General features: G+C 49.1%; 1 protein-coding gene across 2 annotated transcripts in view; it reads left to right on the forward strand.

Annotated features, from left to right (window-relative positions):
* Positions 1–1,755: 1,755 nt before the first annotated feature.
* WASF2 (WASP family member 2) overlaps positions 1,756–12,920 on the forward strand; it is a 33,276-nt gene continuing 22,111 nt past the window's right edge. Inside the window, exon 1 of one of the 2 annotated variants that reach the window (XM_071768066.1) lies at positions 1,756–1,897. The gene's annotated coding sequence lies outside the window, so the exon portion shown is untranslated. The remainder of the gene's footprint in view (positions 1,898–12,920) is intronic. The other variant, XM_071768068.1, reaches the window with a different exon arrangement.

Consider the following 12,920-nt stretch of genomic DNA (forward strand, 5'->3'; position numbering starts at 1 on the left):
GGTGGAGAGACCCCCGAAGAGGGCAGGGCGGGCAGGGGGCAGAAGGGGCACGGCACAGCCCATGCCTGAGCCCTCCCGGCTCCTGGCAGCGCTGCCACGGATTGGTTTTCCTCCCGGTCGGTGATTTACTCCCTGCGGTTCGGTTTCCAGCAGGAGAGATGGATGGCTGAGCCCTTAGTCCCGCTCCCACCCGTTCTCCTTCCCTTTTCTGTCGGTACAAACGAACCCGGAGCTTAATGCCGGTAATCAGGCAGGGGAGGAAAGATTTAATAGCCAGGTGCGCAGGGAGAAACGCGGCGAGCCGCGTGTGGGTAATTTCTGATCAAGCCTTTGCTCCCGCAGTTTCGGGGGGGGGGGAGTCAGGGTATGAGCATCACCCGGGCTCTGCCGTGGGCTGGGATGAACCTCAGGATGCTGACGGGGTCACCGGGCGGGTGGGATTGGGGTTTCCAAGCCCTGGTGTGACCTCTGCCTGCCACAGCTGTGGTGTGATGGTGACCTTGAGGGACCTGTCCTGTGTGTGCCCCCTGCACGCATCGCCAGCCCTGCTCCTTACGCCGGGTTCCCTGGTGCCATTGCTCTGCTCCCCGCCTCGCCGGGCACTGAGGAGTGACCCAGGAGGGAGCCAAAACCAGCGTCACCCACCTGGTACCAGCGGCTCTCACCCGTGCACGGCCAGCCAGGAGGGTGACTGGGTGTCCCCCTGCCCCTCAGCACCGTGCTGGGGACCCCCACCCTCATTTGGAGCTGGAGGTGGATAGGGGTTGGGGACCCCCACCTTGGTTTAGGGGCTGGAGGTGGATGAGGGTTGGGGACCCCCATTCTGGTTTGGGGGCTGGAGGTGACTGGGGAGCTGGGGCCCCCACCTTGGTTTTGGGAGCTGAAGGTGATTGGGGAGGTGGGGACCCCCACCCTCATTTGGGGATGGAGGTGGATGGGGGAGAGCTGTGGACCCCCACATTGGTTTGGGGACTGGAGGTGGATGAGGGGTGGGGACCCCCACCCTGGTTTTGGGGCTGGAGGTGAATGGGGGGGCTGCAGACCCCCACCCTGGTGTGTGTCTTGAGATATACAGCTGGTGATTGGTGACTCCCCCCTGGTTTGGGGCTGGGGGCAGATAAGGAGCTGGGGACACCCCCTACCCCCCCCCCAAGGAGTTCGGGGGCTGGAGAATCCACTGCCACCCTTCCTCCTCCCCAAAGCCCCTCAGATCTCCACCCCCAGTCCTGCTCCCACCTCCCAGTCCTGTCCCTGACCCCCTAACCCCCCTCACACCCTGTCCCACCGCCGTGTCCCCCCCGTGTCCCCGCCCTGGCGTGACACCCCCGCTCCCCCAGGTGGAACTTTCCTCTCCGGGCCTGAGACCATAGAGGCGAGAGGCAATACCAAAGGGAGCTCTCTGACGGGGGGGAGGACAGGATGAGTCAGAGGCCCCTCTCCTCCAAATCCACCTAGAAAAATACCGAGCTCAGACACTCGCACCCATATTTTGGGAATGTCCCGACAGCGCGTGGTGTCGCGATTCTCCTCTCTGGCTCGGGAATCTGTGCCAAAACCTCTCATGGATCACCCCCATCCACCCCCTCCCAATGGTACGTTCCTCCCTGTTTACTCTCTTTGCGCGGCCGGCTTGGGTGGGGTTCTTCTGCTGCTCCGGTTTCGTACGCAAGTGGCGTAGGACGGCTTTGATAGACATGTGGAACGAACCAATCGCGTGGCAGCATCCTCGGCCGGGCAGCCAATAGCGTTGCGGACCGGCGGCCGGGAGGAGGCGGGGCTCGGCTCAGTCAGGGCAGGGAGGGGGAAGTGTGGAATGGCGGACGGCCGGGCTGGCCCGCCCTGGTGGTAGGGACCGAGGGGGCCTGGAGGGGAGCGGAGGGGACAGCAGCCGAGAGGGGTGAGTACGAGAGGAGCGAACGGAGACTTCTCGGGCTTCCCAGGTCCTTTCTTCCCGGCGGGAGAGAGGTGGAGGCGCTGGGGTGGGCCGCTAGGCCCTTGGTAAAGAGTGAGGTGTGGGGCTGAGGCGGGCGCCGCTTCCTGCCCCAGAGTGAGGCCCCGGCTGGGCCGGGCCCTGGCACCCCCCGTTTGGGGGGGTTTGAGGAGGAGAAAATCAATGGCTTAATCTCTGGTTTGACACTTGGCCACCAGCCCCTCCCAGGGGTTCAGGGCAGGGTGTGTGGCCCGGGTTGGGGCTGTGCTGGCCGGAGGGGCTGAGGTGCAGGGAGAGAGCTGGTCTGCCCGGGAGGGAAGACAGGGATGGGTGTTGGGATAGGGAAATACCGGTCTGCCGGACCTTCCCGAGGCCTTGGCGGTGACTGCTGTCCTGGGGCCGTTACAGAGCTCTGATTTAACAGGGAGTGGTTTGGAGGGTGCTGCAGGGTCCCCTCTAAAGGAAGAGACAGGGGTGCTGTGCCCCAAAGGGGGGGTCCCTCCCTTTCCAGGCTGGTTGCAGCCTTTGCTGTCTGGGTTTGACATCAGTGCTTGTGCAAAAGCTTGTGTCTCTGTGTGCAAAGTCTGTCTGTCAGTGCCAGGCAGCTGTCCTTCCTGGTGCAAGGTCTGGGGATTGCATTTGAGGAGCATTGCTGTGAAAGCACCTTCTCCATCCTGGCTGTCTTGCTGCCTCCTGAGTGGGTGCAAGGCTTCAGTGTGTCTTTAAGATGTGTGTAAGGCCCTTGACTATCAACTGTGGGCACACAAAATGTAAAACTAGTCGGGGTGTGATGGTGTGGGTGCTGCAGCAAGCTTTGGGAAGTGTTTTCCCCAATAATAAATCCCTAGGGGCTCTCTGGGGAAGGAAACTTTGGAGGGTGTAAGGGGATATGGTTGGGTAGTTTGGTCAAAGGCACTGACCTGCTGGTGACCTCAGGCCAAGTTTCTTCCAGAGAAGAAATAAGTTGTTAGGGAATGTCCTTGGGGTTGTAACAACTCCAGGTTTGCATTAGGGTTACTTTTTTTTGGGCACAGATAGCTCAGATCCTTTGGAAAAAAGTGAAGAGATTGCAACTCCTCCCTCTATTATTTGACCTCAAGGACCTGCCTGTAGTAGGATTGTTTTTTTTTCCTGCCAGAAGTTTCATATTTATCTTATTTTCAGGAGTAGCAGCAGCAGAACTGGAAACCTCTGCCTAGATCAGGGCAGTAGTGGAGATGTGTTAATGCCAGGAGTGAAAGTTTCAGCACTGCAGGTGTTGGTGGCCCTGAAATTCTATTAATAATGACCAAAAAAACCCCTTTTATTCAGTAGATGTGCTGCAGGCAGGGTAATAATTGATGGAGCCCTGTGTAACCCTCAGGACTTGTCCTTCCCAAAGACTTGTGAGATGGCAAAGTTGAAATTAAAGATGTGAGGAGCCAGCAGGGTGTGTGTGCCTGAGCTTCCCTGCTACAGGGCTGCTGCCAAATATTATTTTATGGGAAATACAGAAGTCTGGAGGCTTGGCCACACGAGGAAGGGGAAGAGTTAGGTTTTCCACTCCTTTTAAACAGCTGCAGAATCAGTTGCTCCCAAGTGCTGCAGGAATTTCCAGTGCTGTGTTGCGACGTTTTTCGTTCCCATTTGCCCCTTGTTGACCTTGGGCTGCTTTTTGTCATAGAAACCAGAGTTTGATCCCAAACTTGGTTAAAAACAAACCAAAGTTCATGTCTGCTCTCTGAAAACACAGTGTGTTGGTAGAGTGACTTTGAAAATCCACTTGCAATCCACCAAGGACAAGATTTATCCAGGAACCAGGGTGGAGCAGACCAGGCTCTCCAGTTCTGTGCCTTTTTAGGTTGGTTTTTTTTCTTTTGTTTTTGTTTTTTTAAAGGATTGTGCTTCAAAACATGCAGTTTGAGTGAGAATCCTGGACTCAAGCCTTAAAGACCCACTGAATGCTGATTTTTGGTCGAGCTGCAGTTGTCAATATTATCCCTGGGTGGGTTGGTGACAGTGGGGATCAAACACAGGATTTCTACCTTTCATAGCATCAATTTCTATTGAAATTTTTATTTGGGGTGAGGACAAGGTTTACCAGCTCCTCCTGTAGCCTCACTGTGCTAAATGAGTATGGGTTGTAAGAGCTTCCAGGAGTGAGCTGATTGGAAACTTTTCCCTTAATACAGTGCATTTTCACTGCTTTTAAAAAGAAATCTGGTACTTGTTAGCAGGCAGATAAAAAAAGTTTAAAAGCAAATGCCCCAAATTCCACCGTTTTTATTTAGAAAAAAACCCAAAACCAACAAAACAACCCACCAGCCTTCTGATGCTTCATGCCTGTCAGACTCTTTCCTTTCAGATAAAGCCTTTCCTGCTGATCAGGTTTTTCCAAGCTGCCTCACAGTGACATTAACAAGACCCCTGCTTCATGTCATGGCTCCCAGCCCCCCAAAAACCCCGGGGTGCAGCAGTGCCCCTGCCTGAGCTCACCTCCTCCTTCCTCACTTCAGCTCCTGCCCGGGCTACATTCCTGACAAATCTTTCAAGCTCTGGTTTTACAAAACTATGCTGGGGGTGGGTAGGAAGGAGGCTGGAGGCTACAGGAAGAAAAAACCCAAAAAGATGACAAAAAAGAAGAAATCTGGTGTGTTTCTGGCTGTTTTATTTTGTCTGAGTCCTGTTTGAGATGTGTTGTGAGGTGAGTGGCTTGCTGAGGAAGGGGAGAGGCTGGAAATGTCTTTAAAGATCTCACTGCTGGGGTTTGAAGTACTGAGTTAATAGTAAAGTTCTTTAAAGCCAAGGATAAAACTGGTTTCCCTCTGAATAATCTGACAGGGTGAAGAGAAATGGTGGATTTTCCAAGCTCCAGCTCTGGAGGTATTTGTGAGCAGTGATTCATTAAAAAAAGAACACAACCTTTATGATAACTCCCAACCCAGTTTCTCGGCGTGCTTTGAATATATCTCATTCTTCAGGGCTGGTCTAGGAAAAGTTGATTTCATTCACAAAGCTTAGATAATCGTGTCGTGTGGGTGGAGGGGTTAAAACTTCAGTGATTGCCTCATATGTGTAGAGTTACAGCAGCAAATCCACCTCCTGGGTTTTCTTTTATTTATTTTTGTGTGTGTGTGTGTGGTGATAGAAGAACAAAGAAGGTTGTTGGGCTTAATGCTTCCCCAAAATCAGGTTGGTTTTCTTTGACAGCCTGTAATAAGGAAGATTTCAACAAGTGTAAGACCTGGCTTTAATCTTTCTGGGTAGTTTCTGTCTGTGGGTTTTCTGGACTCAAAACTTTTAATAATTTGAAATGTGAGGTTTCTGTTGCTGCTGGGTTTGATGATAATATTTAGCCCTTGGTCATTCAGCTGAGCAAAACAGCCCAGGAGAGGGATTGAACAGTAATTGCTTTTGTCCTGTATAAAGTTCCTGCTGGCCTCATACAAACAGGGCACCAGCACCCAGCAAAAAACACACCCCAAAAGCTTCTCCTGGGGATTAAACTACCCAGAATTGGGCCACTGGCTGGGGGCTCAGAGCTTGCCTTGCTCCTTTGTCCTGTTTGTGAGTGAACTCTGTGCAAAAAGCACAGGAGGCAAAGCAGAAGTGACACTTCCACTGTGCAGAAATCTCAAAAACCCAAATGTGACAATTCTTCCAGCCTGTCTCATGCTGTGTGATAGATTTCAGTAACTTGGGATGTGGTTAAGATAACCTCTTACTCCACCTGGATGTGGAATAAGAAATGCTGCATTTGAGTATTCTCCCTGCTCCAGGAGAAATCTTTGAGGTTGGTGCGGGTCAAGATTTATTTAAATAGTTTAGGTATTTATAAACACTGGATTTAAAAAAAGGCATGTGGAAATGGCTGCTGGGTAATAAGCAAATGACTTGCTCAGAACAGAACCACCCTGATGACTTTTACTTCCTTTGTATTTTTGCAACTCTTGTGTCATAAAAAGAAAACACAGAGGCTTTTTGAGGAAGGGAGGCTGCTGGTGCAGGCTTGGCTGGGGGGGTGATCAGATTCAGCCCTGATTCTGAATGATATCCATTTTGGTCTGCAGGATTTATATACATTTTTGTAAATACATATTGTGAGGGTGTAATTAATAATTTTAATTATTATTATTTCCTGCCTGGGAGGCAGCAGGGGGGAGGTCCCCTCCAAGCAGAACTGAAACATGAACTTCCACCTTATTTTGTTGAGCAAGGCTCACAGTGGCAGCGTGAAGCCTTAAGCACATTCTCCATCCCCAGCTGGCCTTCCCTGCAGTAATGGGCCTGGGAAGAAGTTCCTCTGGATCCTCCCCTAATTCTTGAAATTGTAGGAAGCAGCTTCCTGGTATTTATGTTGCTGCTGGAGAACTGGTGGAGCACAGACACGGCTCAAGAGTGCATCTGCCCAGGGGCTGTGGGGAAGAGATTGAAAGGAGCTGGAATCTCACTTGGACTCCCACAGCTGGGGTCAGTGCTGACCTGCTCTGTTCCCCCAGCACCTTCTGGGCTGTCTCCTCTTCCCAAGCAGCCTCCCAGCCCTGTTTTGGGGAGAAGAGGTGGTTTAAAGGGTGCTGTGGTGCTAGGAGAGGAGGAAGGGAGATACTTCTGAAGCAGCAGGAGTTATATATACATTTGTTCTTGAGGGCTTGAATTTCTGCCTGGGAGGCTGTTGCTGTGCCACTGCTTTGGAGGAGCTGCTCTGAGCTCACAGCTTCCCTGTTGTCTTGGTGCTTTTGGTTCTCCCACGTTGCTGCTGCGGTGCAGAGTCAAGAATGGGACGGGCAGCACGCAGAGAGCTGTCTGCTGAAAAGAATTTGTTCTTGCTGGTGCCATAAATCAAACCTAAACCATGAGGTTATTGTTTTGGTTTCTGCTGAAAGTGCTCAGTAAGAGCTGAGAGCTTCTCTGCTGCTGGCTGAAGCAGCCAGATAACCTCCTTCTCAGAAGGAGCTTGTTTAAAATGAACGATGAAGCCTTCATTTGAACAACTCCTTTATGAAGCAAAGACAAACACAGATTTTGAGATGAAAGTCTCCTAATTGTAAAGCGAAGGGCATGAAAGGAAGCATCTTTTCACCTATATTATGATAAATGTGGGGCTTGCTGCCTTGGGATTTCATGGCCAGCAGGCTGTTCAGATGAGTTCAGAAACCAATGAGTTTCTGGGTGTGAAATCCAGACAGGACAATTAAATGCTGGAGTGTTTGTTCCCGCACGGTCCTAAGGTGCGATGGGCTGCGGTGTGGAAAAGGACAGCAGGGAGAAGTGTGGCTCTGTGCTTGCCTTCTTCTCCTGCTCTTCTGCAGCTGATACCAGACCCCAGATGGAGGGAGCATGCTGCTTTATCTGGAGGTTTGGATGACCCAGCGTGGCTATTCTTAAATCCTATGGCTTAAGGTTTCTTGCCCTGCTTGTTCGTTCAGGTTTCCGATGATGCTGCCTCTTCCCAGCCTCCGTTTCTCCCCGCTCGTAAAACTGGGCTAATGACTCTGACCTTTTGTTTGTAAAGCAAAAGGAAAAAAGATCAACAAAATACTGGAGCTTATTTACTATCATTACTGAGCTGATGAGCAATGCCACTTTGTGGTACTTCAAAGAGGCTTCGCTTACAAGATGCTGGAAATCCCTCGAGAGGGAAAATGTTTCAGATGGAAAAGGAGAAGGGGGACTGTTCCTCCCATTCTCATGTCCTAAGTGTGTTCTGCTGCAAGGCAGGGAAGTGATGTCTCCAGCCATCTCCCTGCCCAGCTGGGCTATTGAAAATCACCACTGACAATCTTTTGCTTTTTTCCCCTAATAGCCACACAAACTGGTGTCACTGCTCACCCAGGAGCCAGTTCTGCATAAATTGTTCCCATGCTGGGGAGTTTTGCAAAGTACTTTGTTTGACCTATTGTATTACCACTAATAAGATTGAATGTGGTTTTAATTTCTCATTTCCTCTTTCACTGGCTGCCCTTTTCCTACTTCTTAGAGCCTTACTTCAAGTCTCTCTATAGCAAAGTCTTTTGGTGGTGGCTCAAAGAATGAACGATGCTTTGCTTTCAGACAGCTCCGCACTGGAGGGCTTTAAGTGGCATTCAGAGGAGGCTATCAGCCACAATATCTGATGTATTGCTGTAGCTGTGGTTCATGCATGGAGTGCAAAAAATGGGATTTAATTGGGAGGGAGGGGGAATAGCAGCCCTGGCTGAATGGATGGGTGAAAGTTCCCCGACCACCCCTTAGCCCAGCAAATAGTTGGTTGAGTGCTTGCCGGAGCGGAAGCAAATTCCTTTTCAGACACCCTGCTTTTGTGCACCATAAGAAAAAGCACACACACTCTTATGGTTTTGGCCTTGCAGCTGCAAAAAAAAAAAAAAAAAAAAAGGGGGGGGGGGAATAGAGAACCGTGCACACACCCAGATCCTGTTCTTTCAATACCGACAGCTGCTGAGCCGATCCTTTGCTGGAGGAAAACATGGAGCTGTAAACACAGCTTGTGTCAAACCTTTACCTTCTGTCTAGGGCAGCATGAAATAACTGGCCACTTCCCTTTTGGTGGTTAAATGAAAAACACATGTAATTAACTTCTACAGAATTGCTTTTTTGGGTTGCTATTGAGGCTTCCATGTTGTATCAAGGATCTAGGGGTCTGGCTTCACATGAGAGGTTTCCATAAAGCAGCTTATTATAGACCTTGTGGTGAGCTTTGATAGAAAGACTCATATCTTTAGCATCCCTAATAGGGGCTAATCTCTCCCAAAAATATCAATTCAATAAAGTGATGGTTTTGAGCACTCTTGAGCTAGTTTGGGATGGTCCAGAGCCTGGAGTCTGTGCTGTAGATTACATAAGGTGAGATCACTGCTGGGCTCCGTGCAAAATGGAAACAACTGCAGCTGAAAAAGAGTATTTTTCTGACTGTCCCAAGGAGATTACACAGGCAGCTGTCACCACATCCAAGCTGAAATCTGACCCTGCTCTGTCAGTCCAGGGGGGGCTGATTGAAACAGTGGGGCCTTGCTGAAGTCTGCCTGGAAGGTCCTTCAATCCTGCTGGCTGCACGGATGGAGAAAGTGAGGCCAAGGATTGTCATGCTGCTGAGCAAAACCAGAAGACTTGCTACTCACAGCTTCCTGCAGCTCTGCCTGCAAATCCCAAATGGCAGCCCAGGATCATGTGCCGTGCCCCTAGGTTGCACAGATGGCTTATGCATGCATGCACACAAAAAAAAAACCCCAAAATAAACCAGATTTGGTGTTTCTGTGGGGTCTCCTTGCTGGGAGAGCTGGGTAGTCCCAGACATGGAGCAGAGCCCCTTTCCCCAGCCCTGGTTCTCTTCCCACCCTGGGACAGAGCAAACTGTGGGTGTGGGGAAGGAGTTCTGCCTGGAAAACCCCAAATACTTGGTGGCTTTTGGTACTGGAGGGGTGGAGGCCTGCCTGCTCTCTAGAGTTAGTAGTATTATCCATCTGACTTTACTCCTGAGATCCAAAAAGTGTTTTCAGGGGCTTAATGTGGCATCGTGTGCATCTTTCTTTTTTTTCTCTTTTCCCCTTTGCAGTACAGAACTTTTGTTATTTTTTACTTTATTAAGACCCTGTTCGTAAACCATTTTCATTCAGATGCTCAAGGCTGTCCTTTTGTTTTTTGTGTTTGACAGAAATCCCAGCAGATATAACACTTCTGGAAAATATCAGGGAGTCAGTGTCTTTTATTTTTCCCCCTCGTGTCAAAGGTTAAGTTAAAATATTAATGCTACAAAGATTCATTTAAGATAGTAAAACTGTTCAGGCAAGAATACATGTACATATTGTAATTACTTCCTTTTTCTTACAATTAAAGTAATTGGATTATATTTAATGAGCTATTTACATTTAATAATTAAGAAAAGACTTATCTTTTCAGTATTCCCCAAGTGCAGCAGAAGGGTGGGGGCACTCAGAGCTGTGATATAATTATCTAGGCGTGAGTTGAAACTGAAAGAGCAGTTGAGCTGTATAGAAAACACTTGGAAACTGGTTTGTTCCTACTCTTTCCTTAATCAAAATAGTTCAGTGTGTGTTAAAGGAGGGGAGGCTGAGCTTAAGCTGCAAATGAGATGAGTTTATTTGCTGAAAAGGAAGGTTAAAATCTGTGCAAGCTTCAGGAACGAGCCATTTAGGAAAAAAAAAAAAAAAAGAGAGAAAAGACCACACCCTCTCTTTTCATCTTAATTGCTGCAAATGAAAATGTGCTGATGTCTTGTGAGCATCGTGCTTTGCACCCAGTGCTTTGTCAGTGCTAACAGGCACAGGCCTTTCCTCTTGCTGGAGGATGGTGTGAAGAAGAGGAAGAAAAACATTGCTCTCCTCATTAGCAGGAATTCAGCCTGGGAATGAGCCATCCAGCCAGGTTTGCTGTTGGCTGAAGTTGGGCTGTGGTTCTGCACTGGCTTCCCCACAGAGGGGGGGTGAGGCTCAGGTGCAGCTGTTGGGAGTCATGGTGCTTGTCTTGCCACCTAAATTACCTTCTTCTAAGTCAAGGCCTTTTTTCATAGAATCATAGAATGGTTTGGGGTGGAAGGGACTTAAAAGCTCATCCAGTTCCAACCCTCTGCCAAGGGCAGGGACACCTCCCACTAGGCCAGGCTGCTCAAGGCCCCATCCAACCTGACCTTTAACAGGGATGGAGCTTCCACAACTTCCTTGGGCAACCTGTTCCAGTGTCTCACCACCCTGAAATTAAAGAATTTCTTCCTAGTGTCCAACCTCAATCTCCCCTCTTCAAGTTTGAAACCATTTCCCCTTGTCCTCTCCCTACACCCCTGTGTCCAAAGCCCTCCCTCAACTTTCTTGTAGCCCCTTCAGATCTTGGAAGGTCACCTGGGAGCCTCCTTTTCTCCAGGCTGAACAACCCCAATCCCTCAGCCTGGCTTCACAGAGGAGATTCTCCAGCCCTCCAGGAGGTTCTTCAGAGAGCATTTGAGTGGCACCTCTGTTCCAGGAGCTCTGGGTCCTTCTGCTGTTGGGGACTTTGGGTTGTTGGAGACCTCCTGCCCATGGGCTGATACCTCCCTGTGAGCAGGAATCTCTCCATGTGCTCCTCAAATATTTGAGAACCCTCAGTGAGTTTTCTGTGCCAGTGTACACCAAGCTACTTGTTGATTAAAGCTGGTGACACTTCTCTGGATTGTCACTGGCTTTGGATCCTTCCCAAAATCATACCTGGGTTTAACAGAAAGCATTCTGTTCCCTTTGCTGCTCCTGTTTCCTTGGAAGCAACAAAGCCAGAGCTCCTCTGGCACTGAAGGAGCTCTGCCTCTCTCCTGATGTACATCCTCACGGCAAAGACCTTGAAAACCTTTCTGTTTCAGAGCTTTCATTCCTGTTTAATCAATAGTTCTGTATTCTGAGAATCAAATCCCTGTGACAGCTCTCTTTAATTGAACTAAACTGCCTTTCTCTTGTCACATCTCTTCTAGAGTTTTATTTAAATGCATTTGTTCTGCCTGTATCCTAGTCAGGCATTGATAGGAACACCAGGTGACCCTCTTTGTTTAACTTGTTTTTCAGCTAAATGATTGGAAACATTAATTAGGGCAATGGTGTGGAGGTTTTTTTTTTTTAGAATTAAGGAAAAAAAAAAAAAAAGTCTAGGTCACACTGTTTGCATTCTGCAGAAGCTGAGAGGGATCTGTGTGTTCCCCCTTAGTGACACCCCCAGCCTTCCACCCCCAGCCTGATTTCTGCCAGCAGCTTTGAGCCAGTCCCTCTCCAGGAGAGCAGCCTGGCATTTATTCCAGCAAGATCATCTTCAGTAGAGCTGATAACAAAAGTTTAAAAGGAAGAGCCAAATTTTCAGTCACACCTGTGCAATCCCCTTGAGGGCAGTAAATGATGACGATAATGCATGAGCCAGACAAAAAACCACAGAAAATAGCTTTCTCTGCCTCTTTTGCATTTTTCAGAGCCAGCAGACTGGAGAGGGGAAAGAAAAAGAATAAAAGGAAAGAGGGGGGAAAAAAAAAGAGTATTTTTACTCTGGGAACAGAGCAGGCTGGATGTTTGTTGTCTCAAGGACTCCACAGTGTGCTGTACAATGCTTGGTTGTGCTGTGAGCTCAGGGCTGATGTTTCCTCCTGCTGGAACAGCACTGCTCCTGCTCCATGCTCTTGCCCAAACCCCTCTTTCATAATGCTGGCAGATCCTATCTGCAAAAAACCTCTCGAGGTGGGGATTGGATTATGGAGACAGGGGTTATGGTTGGGTGGTTTGTTTGGCTTTTTTTTTTTTTTTTTTTTTTTTTTGGTCTGATCATCTTAAGCCTGTTCTTCTGAAGGCCTCTTGGTTTTTGGTAGATCCAGGAAGGCTTTTGTGCAACGGTGGCTGAAAACACAACCTCTGCTTTTTCCTCTTGGAGGCTGAGTTTTGGGGGCCAGCGTTTTCCCTGGTGCCCAGGGGGGGAGTTTTACCCCAGTAAAACTCCAGTAGCTTCTGGGGAGAAGAGACCACTGGGAAAGGAAGGAGCCCTGCAGCTGCCCTTCACTGCTGAGTCCTGCTTGGCTGCTGCAGGCTGGGTTGGTAATGACATGATTTTTTTCTTGAGGGGGCTGGGGGGGAATGAATACTTGTTACAGCTGGCAGGATGGAGTAGTTTGTGGCATCACATGGCAGTTTGCTCTATAATTTCACTCCCTATTGCTTGGATGCAGCACTGATTGCTGGGTCTCTCTCTGAGTGTGGAACTGTAGCATTTCTGATTGCTGCATCCCACTTCTCTGTGGCTGCATTGTGAGCTTGGATACAGCCCTGAGCACTCAGCAGAGCCTTCTGCTGAATTTTATGTTGGTTTTTTTTTTTTTTTTTCCCCTTAGTTCTCCATGTGTGTGTGTGTGGCTGCTGCTTCCCTTTCTGCTAATCTTTTGGGGTTACATAAAAGCCAGTCTCTTTCTGGCCATTACAGCTACATGGGGGAGTAGTTGCTGCTGAGAGAAGCTTGAAATTTGAAGCAGAGTTGTCACAGACATTAGAAAGAACAGTCAGTC

The sequence above is a fragment of the Heliangelus exortis genome, chromosome 24, assembly GCF_036169615.1.
Source record: "Heliangelus exortis chromosome 24, bHelExo1.hap1, whole genome shotgun sequence".
Classification (NCBI taxonomy): Eukaryota; Metazoa; Chordata; class Aves; order Apodiformes; family Trochilidae; genus Heliangelus; species Heliangelus exortis.